Genomic DNA, 22,228 nt, shown 5'->3' on the forward strand with positions numbered 1-22,228 from the left:
GCCATTTGTTGGACCATTCACTCAGTCTATCTAGGTCATCTTGTAGCCTCCTACTATCATCCTCTGTTTCAATCCTCCTTATAATTTTTACATCGTCAGCAAACATTGAGAGGAGCGAATCTATACCCTTTGGGAGATCATTTACATATACCAGAAACAGTATAGGTCCAAGGACTGACCCCTGCAGGACTCCACTTCTAACGTCTCGCCAATCTGAGACATCACCCCTCACACAGACTCGTTGTCTCCTGTTGCTTAGGCACTCCTCTATCCACCGGAGTACCTTCCCTTTCACTCCAGCCTGCATCTCCAACTTTCGCACTAGCCTCTTATGTAGCACTGTATCAAAGGCTTCCTGACATTCCAAAAATATGCAGTCTGCCCACCCTTCTCTTTCTTCCCTTATTTTTGTTGCCTGGTCGTAGAATTCAAGTAACCCTGTGAGGCAGGACCTGCCATCCGTGAACCCATGTTGATGCTGTGTTACAAAGTTCCTTCGCTCCAGATGCTCCACTAGTTTTTTTCGCACAATCTTCTCCGTCAGCTTGCATGGTATGTAGGTTACGGACACTGGCCTGTAATTCAGTGCCTCCTGTCTATCCTCTTTCTTGTATATCGGGACTACGTTAGCTGCTTTCCAAATATCTGGCAGTTCCCCTGTTGCCAGTGATTTATTATACACTATGGAGAGTGGTAGGCACAGTTCCTTTGCTCCTTAATTTAGTATCCAAGGGGAGATTCCATCTGGGCCTATAGCCTTTGTCACATCCAACTCTAGTAAACACTTCCTTACTTCCCCGCTGGTAATCTCAAACTCTTCCAGTCGTTCCTGGTTAGCTATTCCCTCACTTATATCTGGAATTTCTCCTTGCTCTAAGGTGAAGACCTCCTGGAATTTCTTATTCATTTCCTCACACACTTCCTTGTCATTTGTAGTGAATCCTTCCGCCCCTATCCTTAATTTCATAACCTGTTCCTTTACTGTTGTTTTTCTCCTGATGTGGCTATGCAACAATTTAGGCTGAGTCTTTGCCACCTTTGCACACTTTGCCAGTGTGTGAAGGTTGTTGTGGTGATGGTAGTGTGTGAAGGTTGTGATGGTGGTGGTGTGTGAAGGTTGTGGTGGTGGTGGTGGTAGTGTGTGAAGGTTGTGGTGTTGATGGTAGTGTGTGAAGGTTGTGATGGTGGTGGTGTGTGAAGGTTGTGGTGGTGGTAGTGTGTGAAGGTTGTGATGGTGGTAGTGTGTGAAGGTTGTGGTGGTGGTGGTGGTAGTGTGTGAAGGTTGTGGTGGTGATGGTAGTGTGTGAAGGTTGTGATGGTGGTGGTGTGTGAAGGTTGTGGTAGTGGAGGTGGTAGTGTGTGAAGGTTGTGATGGTGGTGGTGTGTGAAGGTTGTGGTGGTGGTGATGGTAGTGTGTGAAGGTTGTGATGGTGGTGGTGTGTGAAGGTTGTGGTGGTGGTGGTAGTGTCCGAAGGTTTTAGTGGTGGTAGTGTGTAAAGGTTGAGGCTGGTAGGGGTTGTAGTGTGTGAAGGTTGTGGTGGTGATGGTAGAGTGTGAAGGTTGTGGTGGTGGTAGAGTGTGGAGGTTGTGGTGGTGGTAGTGTGTGAAGGTTGTGTTGGTGGTAGTGCGTGAAGGTTGTGGTGGTAGTGTGTGATAGTTGTTGTGGTCGTTGTAGTGTGTAAAGGTTGTGGTGATGGTAGTGTGTGAAGGTTGTGGTGGTGGTGGTAGTGTGTGAAGGTTGTGGTGGTGGTGGTAGTAGTGTGTGAAGGTTGTGGTGGTGGTAGGAAGTGAAGGTTGTGGTGGTGGTAGGAAGTGAAGGTTGTGGTGGTCGTAGTGTGTGAAGGTTATGATGGTGGTAGTGTGTGAAGGTTGTGGTGATGGTAGTGTGTGAAGGTTGTGGTGGTGGTGGTAGTGTGTGAAGGTTGTGGTGGTGGTAAGAAGTGAAGGTTGTGGTGGTGGTAGTGTGTGAAGATGGTGGTGGTGGTGGTAATGTGTGAAGGTTGTGGTGGTGGTGGTAGTGGTAGTGTGTGAAGGTTGTGGTGGTAATGGTATTGTGTGAAGGTTGTGGTGGTGGTAATGTGTGAAGGTTGTAGTGATGGTGGTGGTAGTGTGTGAAGGTTGTGGTGGTGTGTGAAGGTTGTGGTTGTGAGATTTTTCTCTACGCCTACCTCCCTTAGGAGGTGGACTACAAGTTTAAAGTTTGCTCACGGCAGTTAAGCATGAGTCCAATAGAAAAAGGAAAAGCGGGAGCAAACCGCCAGGCCTCCACCACCAGGGGTGAAAACCTGTCGACAATAGGCCACTGGTTCCTCCTAGTTAAACAGGACGTTAAAACTAATAAAGGGTAACCGACGGGTTCTCACAATCAAATATTTATATTTGATGTGGCGCTATGAATTGGAATTCGAATTCCCAAGAACAGCCGCCTTATCAAGATCACATCAACATTTAATAATATGCAGAAATATGGTGGAATAATATGGTTGAAGGGTTGACATCAAAGACCGTTTTCTATAACATAACAATTTATTAATAACAAGAGACTAACTACTACATTACCGAGTTTACGTTACGTTAATGTCCATCCAGTGGCATGATAGCAAACAGCTAAATAGCAACCCTTGCTGTGAGGCTGCATACTGAACTAACCTGAACACAGGTGTGCCCACTGATGACGCAATATTGCAAAACAAAGAAAAATATCACAGACTAAGTTACACCACAGCGAATGGTTACGTTATTGTACATCAAGTGGCATTTGCAACACAGCTATTCAACAGCCCCTTGAGAAGTGACAGCAGGCTCCATCTTGCTGACACTTCGGGCTGACAACATGAACTAACTGAACAAATGAAGGATATTCACTGAAGACAAAGACACAAGCATGCAATCAATAGTTACCTGGTTGATACCTGGTTGATGGGGTTCTGGGAGTTCTTCTACTCCCCAAGCCCGGCCCGAGGCCAGGCTTGACTTGTGAGAGTTTGGTCCACCAGGCTGTTGCTTGGAGCGGCCCGCAGGCCCACATACCCACCACAGCCCGGTTGGTCCGGCACTCCTTGGAGGAATAAATCTAGTTTCCTCTTGAAAATGTCCACGGTTGTTGTTCCGGCAATATTTCTTATGCTTGCTGGGAGGACGTTGAACAACCGCGGACCTCTGATGTTTATACAGTGTTCTCTGATTGTGCCTATGGCACCTCTGCTCTTCACTGGTTCTATTCTACGTTTTCTTCCATATCGTTTACTCCAGTGCGTTGTTATTTTACTGTGTAGATTTGGTACTTGGCCCTCCAGTATCTTCCAGGTGTATATTATTTGATATCTCTCTCGTCTTCTTTCTAGTGAGTACATTTGGAGGGCTTTGAGACGATCCCAATAATTTAGGTGCTTTATTGCATCTATGCGTGCCGTATATGTTCTCTGTATTCCCTCTATTTCAGCAATCTCTCCTGTTCTGAATGGGGAAGTGAGTACTGAACAGTACTCAAGACGGGACAACACAAGTGACTTGAAGAGTACAACCATTGTGATGGGATCCCTGGATTTGAAAGTTCTCGTAATCCATCCTATCATTTTTCTGGCTGTCGCAATATTTGCTTGGTTATGCTCCTTAAACGTTAGGTCGTCAGACATTATTATTCCCAAATCCTTTACATGCTGTTTTCCTACTATGGGTACATTTGATTGTGTTTTGTACTCTGTATTATGTATAAGGTCCTCATTTTTACCGTACCTGAGTACCTGGAATTTATCACTGTTAAACATCATGTTATTTTCTGATGCCCAGTCGAAAACTTTATTAATATCAGCTTGAAGTTTTTCAATGTCCTCAGCCGAGGTAATTTTCATACTGATTTTTGTGTCATCTGCAAAGGATGATACGAAGCTGTGACTTGTATTTTTGTCTATATCTGATATGAGAATAAGGAAAAGCAGCGGTGCAAGGACTGTACCCTGAGGTACAGAGCTTTTCACTGCACTTGGACTAGATTTTATATGGTTGACAGTTACTCGCTGAGTCCTGTTTGACAGAAAACTGAGTATCCAGCGTCCTACTTTACCGGTTATTCCCATTGACTTCATTTTGTGTGCTATCACGCCATGGTCACATTTATCGAAAGCCTTTGCGAAGTCCGTGTATATCACATCAGCATTCTGTTTCTCTTCTAATGCTTCAGTGACTTTGTCGTAGTGCTCAAGTAGCTGTGAGAGGCACGATCTTCCCGCTCGAAATCCATGTTGGCCTGGGTTGTGAAGGTCATTGGTCTCCATGAAATTGGTGATCTGACTCCTAATCACTCTCTCAAATACTTTTATGATGTGCGATGTTAGTGCAACTGGTCTATAATTTTTTGCCAATGCTTTGCTCCCTCCCTTGTGTAGAGGGGCTATGTCTGCTACTTTAAGTGCATCTGGTATCTCCCCCGTGTCCAAGCTCTTCCTCCACACTATACTGAGTGCTTGTGCTACCGGCACTTTGCATTTCTTTATAAATATTGAATTCCATGAGTCTGGACCTGGGGCAGAGTGCATGGGCATGTTTTCAATTTCTTTTTCAAAATTTAGTGCGCTCGTGTTTATATGTTATATTTACAGGGGTTTGAATATCCCGCATAAAGAAATTGTCTGGATCTTCCACCTTCATGTTGTTTATTGGAGTGCTAAACATGTCCTCATACTGCTTTTTTAGGATTTCACTAATTTCTTTGTCATCCTCCGTGTATGAACCTTCACTTGTACGAATAGGTCCAATACTGGCAGTGGTTTTTGCTTTTGATTTCGCATATGAGAAGAAATATTTTGGATTTTTCTTTATTTCCTGAATGGTTTTCTGTTCTAACTGCCTTTCTTCAGTTTCATATGAGTGTTTCAATTTCCGCTCGATTTCTTCAATCTCCCTATTTAAATTATTCCTTCTTTGACGGGAAATTCGTGTCTGCATAAGCAGTTCCGTTATTTGTTTCCTGCGTTTATAGTGTCGTCTGCATTCTCTTTCTACGTTAGATCTCTTTCTGGCTTTCCTCAAAGGAACATGTTTCAGACAAACTTGATACGCTTCTGAAGTCAGTTTTTCTATTCCTTCTGTAGGACTTGTATTACTTAGAACAGTTCCCCATGGAATGTTTGTAAGTTCCCTGTTTATTATCTCCCAGTCTATCCTTTTATTATTAAAATTGAATTTACTGAATAGCCCCTCTCGCTTTATCAACGTTTTAGGTCTATTCTGAGTATTGATGGTCGTTTGCACTTCAATGAGCTTGTGATCTGAATATGTGGTATCTGATATCGTAATGTCTCTGATAATGTCTTCATTGTTCGTAAAGACCAGATCTAGAATATTTTCATTTCTCGTTGGCTCCGATATCTGCTGATTGAGTGAAAATTTGTCACAGAATCTAAGTAGTTCTCTAATCTGTGGTTGGTTAGGTCCTGATAGATTTCCTGGTATAATATTATTGTTTGCTATAGTGTCTCGGTTTCCCTGACAGCTACTATAATCACAAACTTAGGGGTCCTCCCGCCCCCCAGGAGAGACCCATGTAATTAGGAGGATAGTCCAACAGTGACCCCCCCCCCCTATCACAACCCAGTGTGAACACTCTGCAACTCCCTACAAGAAGTTGCCCTGTTGTAAACAGTAACAAAGACAGGCAAGGCGGGATTCTGGGACACAGCTCCACAAATCCCTAGATGACTCTACTCTCGTCACCAGACGACAACCAAAAGAAATTGCCTTAAGTGATTAATTACGTTAATTGACTGATCGCAGCAGTCAGCAACAAAGTACTACGGTAATCACAAACAATTGTCTCACACTAGACAACAACATGATGATACTCTACGTTAATCTTTAACACTTGTCTCTCTTGTTAACAATAACTCAAACTTATATTACATCACACTTGACTCCTTGCAAGTATTCAGTGAGTAATTCTCAATTAAGGTCAAACGGACCACTAATTACATCCCCATTGAGTTACGTTAACTAAGCCTACCCTAACTTGGTAGCTTCTCAACAGTCTGTGTCAAAAAATTACTAGTGAGTGTTAATTACCCTAATTAAGTCCCTAATTAATTCTGAGCAATTAATTAACTGTCACCAGGACCGATAATTAATCATCCATAAATACGTCTCACTCCGCACTGCCAAAGCAGGTCTCATCAAACACTGTGAATTCACAGGAAAGGAGTTAATTACCCTAATTAACAAAATGTGCCACTAATCCACTGTCCTCAGACAGGATATGATTAATACAACGATTTATGCTAGCTCCATGACCTCGCTTTACCGAGTCATCGGAGCTCTCCAATGTTAATTACTCCACTAATTAACCTGAGCCACTAATTGCTATACCCCAGAAAGGTAATTAGTCTCGAGCAATTTACGTTAACACAAATACTGACAGACTCTGACAGATCCTCTCCCACTACGTGAATTCATGATGAGAAGGCTAATTACATAATTAGCTAGAGTGGTCAATTAGTTGTCAAACGGACAATTAATTGCTCCCGAGACGTATCTCACTCAAGCTCAACACTGTTTTTTCTCATAACAGCCCTCACTCACTCCACAATACTAAGTGTGCACCCCTTATCCAGTTAATTACCCCTTACTTAATTAACTCACTGAATCCTTAAGTCCGCAACACAACTTAAAGAAACAAAGTAACCCCAGCGTTACATAGGTCACACTACAATGGCATGCAACATCATAAAAGCATTGCCCACATATGGTTGCGGCTACTGCAACTCGCTAGTTACTGTGCCCACACAATAATGACACACGGTTGTGCAACACACAAGAGTATACCAATATTACTGCCCCCCTTATCTTGCACCTGATTGCAAAGGACTACTGTGAACACACACTTACCTCAACAAGGCAATTAACCCATCAATTGCCTGCGCTCATTAAGTACTGTGAATTCCCCTGAATAATCCTAGAGGTCCCTTAAACCCTCAACACAGTTCCTGGGGCAATAATATCGTATAAACTGATAACAATACTGCACAAACCTGCAACATAATGATGCCGTCAGCATACCCCATATGCTAATGACATCATTAGGCAATCAGTCAGCCATCACATCTACTGACTTACCACACAACACAGTACATAGAGCATGCAAATGAACATATAGAAATGGCATTCACATAATCAATGAAAATTATATCATCAAGTAAATGTATTGCCTACCTCTAATGATTATAATTTTACGGTACTCTATGGCATTAATCCAGTCTGAACGATTATATAGAATCGACAGGCTGGATCACTTATATAGTAAATCCCTACACTGACCGGTTACATACTCTAGTCAGTCTACTATATATATAAATTATGATACTACAGTGTGGTCCCGTGTATAATATCTATCTCCAGGTACCGCCCTACTAATCACCTGGACCCTACTGACAGCTGTCACTCAGCTGCTTCTCTAGCCTGGCGAGGCTCTGAGACAACTCTTACCGTGAATTTCCACCGGTACCCATCACACTGTACACAATGATAATAATCCTATCACAACCCTTATCTTTTTCACAACTACCACACTAGCTGTCAACACTTAGCTTGCTTGCTCCTCATGCGTCGACAAGATGTGGCCCTTGGCTGTCCCGGGAAAGTGGCCAAGGCATGTGGCCACCGCGTGGCCCACAGCTCCCCTCCCGAGCTGAGAGGGGGCGGGTGGGGTTTGGCCGCGCGAGTGGCCTGGGTGGGTGGCCGGCGCGCAGGCAGGCGGGTGGGGTGGCCGGACCATGCGGCGGGTGGCCTGGGTGGCCCCCGGGCATACACACGTGGTTGAGGAATCGCCCACAACTCCAGCAAACCAGAGCCTGCCTTGCTCTACACTGGGGTGACAATGGCCGGCGGCGTCCCCACACTGACGCAGCCTGGCGGAATTCAAAGTCCAACATGGTCCTGTAATATCACACACACTTACACTGCCCAACACCAATTGTCCATTGCCACTAGACAGGATACTCGACCCACCTGTTACACCATGAGGCTCTGCCAGCTGCCTCATGGGTGAACACAGTCAACTGTCTCTTTAGCTTTTTACTGTTCCTTCCGTAAATCCTTGGCCCCAATTCACCTAATTGGGCCTTGACACAACCCCTGATGGCAGGAGTGCCATATTCGATGAGTAATTTGTACGACAGAAGCGATTAACGGGAGGTGGAGGTGGCCGGCCCGCCACCTCCACCAGACACCTCTTCCTCCCTTGCCGCCCAATTCAAACTCCCTCCCTGGCGGGCAGGGAAACTCAAATACCCATACATCCTCCCTACTTTGTCTTGACCAATCAGCTCGAAGCCGGCACGGCTCCTCGTGCCTAAACTAATCATATGCCTCCGTCACCCTCGGGCGTCCTGTGACGTCACAAGGAGGGGAGGCCTAAAACAAAGGCGCGATGTCTCCCAAGTGGGGGGAAAGGCACCGTTCACCCCACTCTCCCCCACCTCTAACGGTTTTAGTCAAGTACCTTCTCGTCCTATTTCACAGAAACAGGAAAATTTCTGTAATTCTCTCTACAGAGCAATCACAGACTTCTAACTACTCACAAATGATAGTCCATAACATAAGCTTTCATTCAACACCCAACAAGCATATGTTATTTTGAAAACTTCAGTTTCTAGAGTGACTAGCCTAATTTAAAAACTAGGAAAACTAGCTGAGGGATCTAGATCCCTCACAGTGGTGGTGGTGGAGGTGGTGGTAGTGTGTGAAGGTTGTGGTGGTGGTGGTTGTAGTGTGTGAAGGTTGTGGTGGTGGTAGCGTGTGAAGGTTGAGGTGGTTATGGTGGTAGTGTGTGAAGGTTGTGGTGGTGGTGGTGGTAGTGTGTGAAGGTTGTGGTGGTCGTAGTGTGTGAAGGTTGTGGTGGTGGTGGTGGTAGTGTGTGAAGGTTGTGGTGGTGATGGTGGTAGTGTGTGAAGGTTGTGGTGGTGGTAGTGTGTAAAGGTTGTGGTGGTGGTGGTGTGTGAAGGTTGTGGTGGTGGTAGTGTGTGAAGGTTGTGATGGTGGTAGTTTGTGAAGGTTGTGGTGGTGGTAGTGTGTGAATGTTGTTGTGGTGGGAGTGTGTGAAGATTGTGGTGGTGGTAGTGTGTGAAGGTTGTAGTGGTGGTTGTGTGTGAAGGTTGTGGTGGTGGTAGTGTGTGAAGGTTGTGATGGTGGTAGTGTGTGAAAGTTGTGGTGGTGGTGGTGGTGGTATTGTGTGAAGGTTGTGGTGGTGGTAGTTTGTGAAGGTTGTGGTGGTGGTAGTGTGTGAATGTTGTTGTGGTGGTAGTGTGTGAAGGTTGTAGTGGTGGTTGTGTGTGAAGGTTGTGGTGGTGGTAGTGTGTGAAGGTTGTGATGGTGGTAGTGTGTGAAGGTTGTGGTGGTGGTAATGTGTGAAGGTTGTGGTGGTGGTAGTGTGTGAAGATTGTGGTGGTGGTAGTGTGTGAAGGTTCTGCTGGTGGTAGTGTGTGAAGGTTGTGATGGTGGTAGTGTGTGAAGGTTGTTGTGGTGGTTGTGTGTGAAGGTTGTGGTGATGGTGGTGGTAATGTGTGAGGGTTGCGGTGGTGGTGGTGGTAGTGTGTGAAGGTTGTGGTGGTGATGGTAGTGTGTGAAGGTGGTGGTGGTGGTGGTGGTGGTAGTGTACTCACCTAGTTGTGTTTGCGGGGGTTGAGCTCTGGCTCTTTGGTTCCGCCTCTCAACCGTCAATCAACAGGTGTACAGATTCCTGAGCCTATCGGGCTCTGTCATATCTACACTTGAAACTGTGTATGGAGTCAGACTCCACCACATCACACCCTAATGCATTCCATTTGTCAACCACTCTAACACTAAAAAAGTTCTTTCTAATATCTCTGTGGCTCATTTGGGCACTCAGTTTCCACCTGTGTCCCCTTGTGCGTGTTCCCCTTGTGTTAAATAGACTGTCTTTATCTACTCTATCAATTCCCTTCAGAATCTTGAATGTGGTGTTCATGTCCCCCCTAACTCTTCTGTCTTCCAGCGAAGTGAGGTTTAATTCCCGTAGTCTCTCCTCGTAGCTCATACCTCTCAGCTCGGGTACTAGTCTGGTGGCAAACCTTTGAACCTTTTCCAGTTTAGTCTTATCCTTGACTAGATATGGACTCCATGCTGGGGCTGCATACTCCAGGATTGGCCTGACATATGTGGTATACAAAGTTCTGAATGATTCTTTACACAAGTTTCTGAATGCCGTTCGTATGTTGGCCAGCCTGGCATATGCCGCTGATGTTATCTGCTTGATATGTGCTGCAGGAGACAGGTCTGGCGTGATATCAACCCCCAAGTCTTTTTCCTTCTCTGACTCCTGAAGAATTTCCTCTCCCAGATGATACCTTGTATCTGGCCTCCTGCTCCCTACACCTATCTTCATTACATTACATTTGGTTGGGTTAAACTCTAACAACCATTTGTTCGACCATTCCTTCAGCTTGTCTAGGTCTTCTTGAAGCCTCAAACAGTCCTCTTCTGTTTTATTCCTTCTCATAATTTTAGCATCGTCCGCAAACATTGAGAGAAATGAATCGATACCCTCCAGGAGATCATTTACATATATCAGAAACAAGATAGGACCGAGTACAGAGCCCTGTGGGACTCCACTGGTGACTTCACGCCAAGCGTTGGTCTCACCCCTCACTGTAACTCTCTGCTTCCTATTGCTTAGATACTCCCTTATCCACTGGAGCACCTTACCAGCTACACCTGCCTGTCTCTCCAGCTTATGTACCAGCCTCTTATGCGGTACTGTGTCAAAGGCTTTCCGACAATCCAAGAAAATGCAGTCCACCCAGCCCTCTCTTTCTTGCTTAATCTGTGTCACCTGATCGTAGAATTCTATCAAGCCTGTAAGGCAAGATTTACCCTCCCTGAACCCATGTTGGCGATTTGTCACGAAGTCCCTTCTCTCCAGATGTGTTACCAGGTTTTTTCTCACGATCTTCTCCATCACCTTGCATGGTATACAAGTCAAGGACACTGGCCTGTAGTTCAGTGCCTCTTGTCTGTCTCCCTTTTTGTATATTGGGACCACATTCGCCGTCTTCCATATTTCTGGTAGGTCTCCCGTCTCTAGTGACTTACTATACACTATGGAAAGTGGCAAGCAAAGTGCCTCTGCACACTCTTTCAGTACCCATGGTGAGATCCCATCTGGACCAACAGCCTTTCTAACATCCAGATCCAGCAGGTGTCTCTTGACCTCCTCTCTCGTAATTTCGAACTCCTCCAAGGCCGCCTGGTTTACCTCCCTTTCTCCTAGCACAGGGACCTCACCCTGTTCTATTGTGAAAACCTCCTGGAACCTCTTGTTGAGTTCCTCACACACCTCTCTGTCATTCTCTGTATACCTGTCCTCGCCTGTTCTAAGTTTCAATACCTGTTCTTTCACTGTTGTTTTCCTTCTGATATGACTGTGGAGTAGCTTTGGTTCGGTCTTGGCTTTGTTTGCTATATCATTTTCAAAATTTTTCTCTGCTTCTCTTCTCACCCTGACGTACTCATTCCTGGTTCTCTGGTATCTCTCTCTGCTTTCTGGTGTTCTGTTATTCCGGAAGTTCCTCCACGCCTTTTTGTTCAGTTTCTTCGCTTCCATACATGCCCTATTATACCATGGATTCTTCTGTTGCTTCTCGGATTTTTCACTTTGGGCCGGGATGAACCTGTTTACTGCCTCCTGACACTTTTGGGTAACATAGTCCATCATACCCTGTACAGACTTGTCTCTGAGATCTGTGTCCCAAGGTATTTCACTTAGGAAACTTCTCATCTGTTCATAATTCCCCTTTCGGTATGCCAGCCTTTTGATTCCTAGTTCTTTTTGGGGGGAGATAAGTCCTAGCTCTACCAGGTACTCAAAGTTCAATACACTGTGGTCACTCATTCCCAAGGGCGCTTCCATCTTAACTTCCCTTATATCCCATTCATTTAGGGTAAATATCAAATCAAGCATTGCTGGTTCATCTTCTCCTCTCATTCTTGTTGGTTCTTTGGTGTGCTGGCTTAGAAAGTTTCTTGTTGCCACATCCAGCAGCTTAGCTCTCCATGTTTCTGGTCCTCCATGCGGGTCTCTGTTTTTCCAATCTATCTTCCCATGGTTGAAGTCTCTCATAATTAGTAGTCCAGATCCATTCCTGCTAGCAACAGAAGCTGCTCTTTCTATTATGTTAATGGTGGCCATGTTGTTTCTATCATATTCCTGTCTAGGTCTTCTGTCATTTGGTGGTGGATTATATATGACTGCGACTATAATTTTTTTCCCTATATTTGTTACAGTACCTGCTATGTAGTCACTGAAGCCTTCACAGCCCTGAATATCCATCTCCTCAAAATCCCAGCCTTTTCTTACCAGCAGAGCTACACCACCCGCACCTCTTCCTTCCCTCTCTTTCCTCATAACATAATAGTCCTGTGGGAACACTGCATTTGTTATCGTTTTCGTGATCTTTGTTTCTGTGATGGCTATTATGTCTGGGTTTTCCTCTAGTACCAGTTCTCCAAGCTCATTTGCTTTATTTGTAATTCCATCTATGTTAGTGTACATCACTTTGAGGCTCACTTTCTTCTGTCCCTTCTCAAATCGCCTCCTTGGTGAGTGTTCTGCTGGTGGGGGAGGCTGTTCCATGGGTGTGAGGACCTGTGAGGTGGATAACAGGGTTTCAGAGGATACTGGGATGAGGGGCGGGGGATCCAGTGAAGGGGGAGGGACAGGGAGGGTATGGGGTGAAAAGGGAGGGAGGACGGGAAGGAAAGGGGGGAGGGAGGACTCGGGAGGAGGGGAGGGGTAGAAGGGTGGGGAATAGGTGTGGGGGGAGGGAGATTTGGCTGAACATTTGAGTGGGGGCAGGGAGGGTTTGGGGTAGGGGGGTTTTCTATGCAGAGTGTGTGAAGGTTGTGGTGGTTGTGTGTGAAGGTTGTGGTGGTTGTGTGTGAAGGTGGTGGTGGTGGTGGTGGTAGTGTGTGAAGGTTGTGGTGGTGGTGGTAGTGTGTGAAGGTTGTTGTGGTGGTTGTGTGTGAAGGTAGTGGTGGTGATGGTAGTGTGTGAAGGTGGTGGTGGTGGTGGTGGTTGTGTGTGAAGGTTCTGGTGGTGGTGGTAGTGTGTGAAGGTGGTGGTGGTGGTAGTGTGTGAAGGTTGTGGTGGTGGTAGTGTGTGAAGGCTGTTGTGGTGGTTGTGTGTGAAGGTTGTGGTGATGGTGGTGGTAATGTGTGAGGGTTGCGGTGGTGGTGGTGGTAGTGTGTGAAGGTTGTGGTGGTGGTGGTATTATGTGAAGGTTGTGGTGGTGGTGGTATTGTGTGAGGGTTGTGGTGGTGATGGTAGTGTTTGAAGGTTGTGGTGGTGGTGGTGTGTGAAGGTTGTGGTAGTGTTAGTGTGTGAAGGTTGTGGTAGTGGTGGTAGTGTGCGAAGGCTTTAATGGTGGTAGTGTGTGAAGGTTGAGGCTGGTAGGGGTGGTAGTGTTTGAAGGTTGAGGCTGGTAGGGGGTAGAAGTGTGTGAAGGTTGTGGTGGTAGTGTGTGAAGGTTGTGGTGGTAGTGTGTGAAGGTTGTGGTGGTGGTGGTATTATGTGAAGGTTGTGGTGGTGGTGGTATTGTGTGAAGGTTGTGGTGGTGGTGGTATTATGTGAAGGTTGTGGTGGTGGTGGTATTGTGTGAAGGTAGTGGTGGTGGAAGTGGTAGTGTGTGAAAGTTGTGGTGGTTATGGTGGTAGTGTGTGAAGGTTGTGGTGGTGGTGGTGGTAGTGTGTGAAGGTTGTGGTGGTCGTAGTGTGTGAAGGTTGTGGTGGTGGTAGAGTGTGAAGGTTGTGATGGTGGTAGTTTGTGAAGGTTATGGTGGTGGTAGTGTGTGAATGTTGTTGTGGTGGTAGTGTGTGAAGGTTGTGGTGGTGGTAGTGTGTGAAGGTTGTAGTGGTGGTTGTGTGTGAAGGTTGTGGTGGTGGTAGTGTGTGAAGGTTGTGATGGTGGTAGTGTGTGAAGGTTGTTGTGTTGGTAGTGTGTGAAGGTTGTTGTGGTGGTGGTGTGTGAAGGTTGTGGTGGTGGTAGTGTTTGAAGGTTGTGGTGGTGGTAATGTCTGAAGGTTGTGGTGGTGGTAGTGTCTGAAGGTTGTGGTGGTGGTAGTGTACTCACCTATGTGTACTCACCTATTTGTGCTTGCGGGGGTTGAGCTTTGGCTCTTTGGTCCCGCCTCTCAACTGTCAATCAACTGGTGTACAGATTCCTGAGCCTACTGGGCTCTATCGTATCTACATTTAAAACTGTGTATGGAGTCAGCCTCCACCACATCACTGCCTAATGCATTCCACCTGTTAACTACTCTGACACTGAAAAAGTTCCTTCAAACGTCTCTGTGGCTCATGTGAGTACTCAGTTTCCACCTCTGTCCCCTTGTTCGCGTCCCACCAGTGTTGAATAGTTTATCCTTGTTTACCCGGTCGATTCCTCTGAGAATTTTGTAGGTTGTGATCATGTCTCCCCTTACTCTTCTGTCTTCCAGTGTCGTAAGGTGCATTTCCCGCAGCCTTTCCTCGTAACTCATGCCTCTTAGTTCTGGGACTAGTCTAGTGGCATACCTTTGGACTTTTTCCAGCTTCGTCTTGTGCTTGACAAGGTACGGGCTCCATGCTGGGGCCGCAACCTTCAGTGTGTGAAGGTTGTGGTGGTAGTAGTGTGTGAAGGTTGTGGTGGTGGTTGTGTATGAAGGTTGTGGTGGTGGTAGTGTGTGAAGGTTCTGGTGGTGGTGGTGGTGGTAGTGTGTGAAGGTTGTGGTGGTGGTGGTGGTGGTGGTGGTGGTAGTGTGTGAAGGTTGTGGTGGTAGTGTGTGAAGGTTGTGGTGGTGGTAGTGTGTGAAGGTTGTTGTGGTAGTAGTGTGTGAAGGTTGTGGTGGTGGTAATGTGTGAGAGTTGTGGTGGTGGTGGTGATGGTGGTGGTAGAGTGTGAAGGTTGTGGTGGTGGTGGTGGTGGTGGTAGTGGTGGTAGTGTGTGAAGATTGTGGTGGTGGTGATAGTGTGTGAAGGATGTGGTGGTGATAGTAGTGTGTGAATGTTGTGGCGGTAGTGGTAGTGTGTGAAGGTTGTGGTGGTGATGGTAGTGTGTGAAGGTTGTGGTGGTGGTGGTAGTGTGTGAAGGTGGTGGAAGTGTGTGAAGGTGGTGGTGGTGGTGGTAGTGTGTGAAGGTTGTGGTGGTGGTGGTGGTAGTGTGTGAAGGTTGTGGTGGTGGTAGTGTGTGAAGGTTGTGGTGGTGGTAGTGTGTGAAGGTTGTGGTGGTGGTAGTGAGTGAAGGTTGTTGTGGTGGTAGTGTGTGAAGGTTGTGGTGGTGGTGGTGGTAATGTGTGAAGGTTGTGGTGGTGATGGTGGTAGTGTGTGAAGGTTGTGGTGGTGGTGTGTGAAGGTTGTGGTGGTAGTGTGTGAAGGTTGTGGTGGTAGTGTGTGATGGTGGTTGTGGTGGTGGTATTGTGTGAAGGTTGTGGTGGTAGTGTGTGAAGGTTGTGGTGGTGGTAGTGTATGAAGGTTGTGGTGGTGGTAGTGTTTGAAGGTTGTAGCGGTGGTAGTGTCTGATGGTTGTGGTGGTGGTAGTGTCTGAAGGTTGTCGTGGTGGTAGTGCGTGAAGGTTGTGGTGGTAGTAGTGTGTGAAGGTTGTGGTGGTGGTTGTGTTTGAAGGTTGTGGTGGTGGTAGTGTGTGAAGGTTGTGGTGGTGGTGGTGGTGGTAGTGTGTGAAGGTTGTGGTGGTGGTGGTGGTGGTAGTGTGTGAAGGTTGTGGTGGTGGTAGTGTGTGAAGGTTGTGGTGGTAGTAGTGTGTGAAGGTTGTTGTGGTAGTAGTGTGTGAAGGTTGTGGTGGTAGTGGTGGTAGTGTGTGACGGTTGTGGTGGTGGTGATAGTGTGCGAAGGTTGTGGTGGTGATAGTAGTGTGTGAAGGTTGTAGTGTTGGTGGTGGTAGTGTGTGAAGGTTGTAGTGTTGGTGGTGGTAGTGTGTGAAGGTTGTGTTGGTGATGGTAGTGTGTAAAGGTGGTGGTGGTGGTGAAAGTGTGTGAAGGTTGTGGTGGTGATGGTAGTGTGTGAAGGTTGTGGTGGTGGTGGTGATGGTAGTGTGTGAAGGTTGTGGTGGTGGTGGTGGTGGTAGTGTGTGAAGGTGTTGGTGGTGGTGGTGGTAGTGTGTGAAGGTTGTGGTGGTGGTAGTGTGTGAAGGTTGTGATGGTGGTAGTGTGTGAAGGTTGTTGTGGTGGTGGTGGTGGTAGTGTGTGAAGGTGTTGGTGGTGGTGGTGGTAGTGTGTGAAGGTTGTGGTGGTGGTAGTGTGTGAAGGTTGTGATGGTGGTAGTGTGTGAAGGTTGTTGTGGTGGTTGTGTGTGAAGGTTGTGGTGATAGTGGTGGTAATGTGTGAGGGTTGCGGTGATGGTGGTGGTAGTGTGTGAAGGTTGTGGTGGTAGTGTGTGAAGGTTGTGGTGGTGGTGGTGTGTGAAGGTTGTGGTAGTGTTAGTGTGTGAAGGTTGTGGTAGTGGTGGTAGTGTGCGAAGGCTTTAATGGTGGTAGTGTGTGAAGGTTGAGGCTGGTAGGGGTGGTAGTGTGTGAAGGTTGAGGCTGGTAGGGGTGGTAGTGTGTGAAGGTTGAGGCTGGTAGGGGTGGTAGTGTGTGAAGGTGTAGGCTGGTAGGGGTGGAAGTGTGTGAAGGTTGAGGCTGGTAGGGGTGGTAGTGTGTGAAGGTTGAGGCTGGTAGGGGTGGTAGTGTGTGAAGGTTGAGGCTGGTAGGGGTGGTAGTGTGTGAAGGTTGAGGCTGGTAGGGGTGGTAGTGTGTGAAGGTTGAGGCTGGTAGGGGTGGTAGTGTGTGAAGGTGTAGGCTGGTAGGGGTGGAAGTGTGTGAATGTTGTGGTGGTAGTGTGTGAAGGTTGTGGTGGTAGTGTGTGAAGGTTGTGGTGGTGGTGGTATTATGTGAAGGTTGTGGTGGTGGTGGTATTGTGTGAAGGTTGTGGTGGTGGTGGTGGTAGTGTGTGAGAGTTGTGGTGGTGATGGTAGTGTGTGAAGGTTGTTGTGGTGATGGTAGTGTGTGAAGGTTGTTGTGGTGGTGGTAGTGAGTGAAGGTTGTGATGGTAGTGTGTGAATTTTGTGATGGTAGTGAGTGAAGGTTGTGGTGGTGGTAGTGTGTGAAGGTTGTGGTGGTGGTGGTAGTGTGTGAAGGTTGTGTAGGTGGTGGTGGTAGTGTGTGAAGGTTGTGTAGGTTGTGGTGATAGTGTGTGAAGGTTGTGTAGGTGGTGGTGGTAGTGTGTGAAGGTTGTGGTGGTGGTGGTGGTGGTAGTGTGTGATCAGAGCATGGAGCAGCGACGTCAATGCCTTCTGTGAGTCCGCTCCCGAAACCCCCACAAATTGGACGACGCCATTAGTGATGACAGGATTTTACCGGCAAGAGGCGCTAGATTCCGATCCTAGTCATCTTGAGAGGTAGCTGGTGCTGACCTCTGGTGAGGTGGCGCCTAGACAATCAGCACCATCTATTATAGGAGGAGTTGTACGTCTATGTCAGAGTCAGTAAGTGATGTTTCCTGGTGTCCCATGTACTGACCAGTGTACTGATGACGTGTCTGTATCCACAGAGTCGACGTAGGGCTGCTGTGGTATGAGGACAGTAAGTCTACCCAGGGCAGCCAATGTCTCTCTCTACTTCATTCTGCTCTACGGAAGCAGTGACCCGCCGCTGGAGAAGAACTGTGAAGTGTTCTACTGTCTGCCTGTGAAGTGGCAGTGACAGAATTCGGCGTACCCGGGACTGGCTAACGGAAAAGACGACTGACAGTTAAGGTGCTACTGAGGAGTGTAACCAGCGAGTTGCAAGAAGCTCCTGTCAGGGGTTCGCTACTCTTTTATTTGTACGTGATGAGGCCCAGCAACGCGAGACTGATGTTCTCTGCCAGCTCCAGGCTGGAGAGTGATTGTGGGCGTGTACGAAGAGCATCTAGTGAGACTGTAATTTGGCTGGCCTGTGGCCAGGGTAGACTTGTTTGTGTTTCCCAGTACTGGTTGAGGACGGTACTGTGTGTTGAGGAAACATGGTAGCTGACAAGACTGCATCGAATAGCACTTAGTGTCCTATGAGAGAGACACTTGTGTACATATTAAGTGTAGTAATACTACTTTTAGGATTATATATGAGGTGATGGGAAAGGGATTATGTATGAATATATTGATAATTAATGAAGTATAGTATTCAATGCACTTCTCCCAGTGTGTTTTACTTGCATTACCGAGCTCACTCCTTGAAAGCCTCTACTAAATTGGGGCCGGATACCAGAACTTTAGTACCACCAGCAAAGAACCCGGTTGCGACCCATTGTGGCTGTAACGTAATTGGCATCCCCAGTGTCGGAAAATCCGACACTATTTAATATCATACAGATAATAGCTGTGTTGTATAAACAAGTTAACCATAGAAAATGTAACTTGTAGTGGAATTACCGTCTAAAGAAAACGGGATATCATCACCACATACTATTATAATTCACCACCTATTATGGTGGGAATTACTCTTAAATACATTAGTCTTTGGACTTTACCATCAGAAAAACATCTCATATAAATTAACTTAATTATCAGTATTAAAGTAGAGTAAATGTGACCCTTCTATCACTTTCTGACATTTGGACAATGTAGGCCAGGCGTCAGTGAGGGAGGGAGGGCAGCCATTGTTGAGACTAGACCAGAGGCTCTCGGGAGCAAATTCGGCTCCTGTTAATTTTACTTGGACGTAGTGTTATGGAAACCAAAGGTGTACCATTATCACACGCTGTCAACAAATTCAAGTTAAGTGATCTTTCCGAAACCCATGTATCTTTCATTTATGGCCATTAATGTCATTATATAGGGTGATCCCGTTAGAGCACGACATAGCCTCAAACTAAAGGTAATTAAGCCAGGTCTTTATTGTTCCATGTATAGTGTTTTCTCTGATATAGCTTGTCATATATAGGATTCTGGCTTCACAGCTAGCGCACTTTTGACAGGTCAAGACGAGGAAGCAAGATTTTGTGCACCAGTTACTGGGTGATGGAAGCTACCTCAAAGAGGATAATTTGGTGTCTACACCCTAGTTATACCTGGTGGACTAACCTGCTGTACTATAAGATAAGGAACCTTTTCAATGTATGTAGTCTAATTCTGTAGTTTGATTGGCTGCATATATATAAACTAATAAACCCCCCCTAATGTGTAGAGGATCGATTTGTGAGATTATGAGATTATTGCAGAAATACAGTCCACTTAACATTATACAATTGCTATTGAAGTATATAAATTAACGTAAATATAAATTCATATAAATTAAATAAATATAAATCTCACAGGTCGGTTCCCACACCCAGCGGGATCCGACCTGTTGTCAAGTACGTTTGGCAGGGGTGGTGACGTAGTGCAACGCCCTGTAAATAATTCCCCTGTTTGTTATTTGTCAGAACTTTACATGTCCTGTGCGGTGCTCAGTGTGATTAATTGCAGTATTGGCGAGTGCGGTTCTCGGTTATTATAAGTGTCTAGTGTTAAGTAAAGTGGTGTGTTGCGTGCTCATGCACAACTTGGTGAGAAAATGGCGGAGAAAAAACCATTGAGAATCTAGACGATGTTCAGGAATTTCTGAACAAGGAGGGCTGTCTTGCTAGATTGAAATATTTGGGAAAGCCAGAACTTGTGCTAGTAAGTGCTTATTTAGGAATCAAAGTACGTGAGAGTGATTCCCGTGTTGAAATCTTGTCAAAGGTTCATAAGCATTTAAAGGCTGGGGAGAAGCAGGAAAGCGAGACACAGAGTACAAAGGAAAGTGTGGTGGCTTCCATTGAAAAGTAAGATAAAGGCAGTGACAATGAGAGTGAGGCGGGTGAAGTGAATATAAGTTTTCTAACTGTCAAAATGCGTACCTTAGAAATAAATCGAGTGATAGAGTGGAAGAAATTAGAAATAGAATGGGAAATAAAAGAGAAGGATATGGCCTTAAAAGAGAAAAAAATGGAAATGAAACGTTTGGCATTAGAGCAAGAAAAACAAGGAAAAGAGAAGGAAATGGAAATGAAATATTTGGAATTAGAGAAGGAAAAAGAAGAAAGTAGAGAAAGAGAAGAACAGGAAAGAGAAGAAAAAGAGAAGGAAATGGAAATGAAACGGTTGGAGTTACAAGAAAGAGAGAAGGAAAGAGAAGAAAAAGAGAAGAGCGAGAAAGAGAAGAACGAAGAGAAAGAGAAGAACGTGAAATACAAGAAAAGGAGAAGGAAAGGCTACAGGAGTTAGAAGTGTTACAAATAGGTGGTCAGAGGAAAACAAAGGAAACAAGTAGTTTTGATCCGGTGAGAAATATAAAGATGGTCCCAAAATTCAACAACAAAGAAGTTTCAAAGTTCTTCACTGCCTTCGAGAAGGTTGCTGCCTCTTTGGATTGGCCAAGGGAGAATTGGGCCATCATGATAGTCAGTCTTGACTGGGAAGGCCCAAATTGCCTACTACACGTTGTCGCTTGATGATTCCAGTGATTACGACGCGGTGAAGAAGGTAGTGCTCATGGCTTATCAGTTGGTGCCAGAGGCTTATAGGCAAAAGTTCAGGAACCTGAAGAAGACCTCGGAGCACACGTTCACCGAGTTTGCGAACATCAAGGAACGGCTTTTTCAGAAATGGTGTGCATCTCGAAAGGTGAAGACGAAAGAACAACTCGAACAGCTCATACTGTTGGAGGACTTCAAAGACTGCCTGCGGGGGATCTGAAGACATACTTAGAAGAACAGCAGGTAGAGACCTTGAGTGCGGCAGCCACCATGGCCGAGGAGTACATCTTAACGCATCGGCCCCTCTACCAGGTATGTCCAGAAGAGTTACCCACGTCTGCTCGGTAAATCCCGCCCAGAAGAAGAGAGACCCATCCCACAAAGTGCTATGAAGACGCCCCCAGGTAGTCCTTGAAGGACTAGTCCTAGCAGTCCAAAACACTGTAGTCCAAGGAGGAACGTAGTGTGTTGGACTTGTGGGCAGAGAGGGCACATTGCTACTATGTGCCGAGGCAGAAGAAGTAACAACCCACATAGGGAAGTAATGCTGATGGGTTGTGTGACACCACCAGCCGGAACCCAGTCTCTATTGAAGAGTAGAGAATAACCAGGATTGTTTGCCACTCACGCTTCAGGCGGGCATGTCGCAAGTGATCATACTGGTAGAACGGTTGTAGTGCTCAGAGATAGTGGAGCAGCCCAGTCCATGATCGTGAGAAATTCGTTACCGGAGGGGGTGTGTATGGATGAGAAACCAAAGGTAGTTCTAGTTGGGTTTCCCTCGACACGGTACGTTGCCCCCTTAGTGCAAGTACACTTAGACTCGCCCTACTTCAGTGGCACATGTGCGTTGGCGGTAGTTGATACTCTGCCTATAGCTGGAATAGAGATAGTACTAGCCCAATGATTTGGCGACAGGTGTTAACATCAGCTATCCCAAGATTGTGGATAACCCAGTGGTAGACATAATAACACCTATGGTAGTAGATTATATCAGATCCCAAACAGATGCGTCTTTCACATTGTTTAATTCTCCCTCTACGCAGCAGATTGTAACCACTCCAACAAATTCTCCCACTTCTCCTGACTCCACTCTCGAACAGAAGCATTGGGCTACAGTGATCGGTACAACTAAGCCAAAGGAGGAACCTCGTGTACAAGGGCCCACCTATACCCCAGAGTCTGGAGCGACGACAGGTAACCAGTACTTGCGGGATGGCTAGGTACGGTGTTTACGGAACCAGCCCAGAACTCTCCAGACAGTATGTGCAGAGGTAGGTGAGGTGAGTGCACAGGTTCAAGTACCCCCAGGATCCAAACCAGGCTAATGGAAGGAGTCAGGTCTGGACATTGTAGGCTTGTGAGAGTTGTTCCCCATTTAACAAAGTGTTTCTTGTTTGTATTTTGTATTATTCTCGTGTTTTCCATGGGCAAAGTGACCAACATTCGGCAAATGATGGCTCCTGTGAGCATCGTAGAGCGTCATCATGATCAGGATATTCGACCCATGAGTGTTGCGGACGGAACGATGACTGATGAAGGAAGTGGTACCAGCAACTGTTCAACGAGTGAACGTTCCCGGCAGGTTGACACCCCCTGTGTAACTGGTGGACCTAGATCCAGCATTATATGGAACGTTGGTCGACCTGACGTTGGACAAGTTAACGCACTCCTCATTAGAGTGCAAGCAGTCACTGTGGGAAAATGCACTGACCTCG

Source organism: Procambarus clarkii, chromosome 34 (assembly GCF_040958095.1).
Source record: "Procambarus clarkii isolate CNS0578487 chromosome 34, FALCON_Pclarkii_2.0, whole genome shotgun sequence".
In the NCBI taxonomy this organism is placed as follows: domain Eukaryota; kingdom Metazoa; phylum Arthropoda; class Malacostraca; order Decapoda; family Cambaridae; genus Procambarus; species Procambarus clarkii.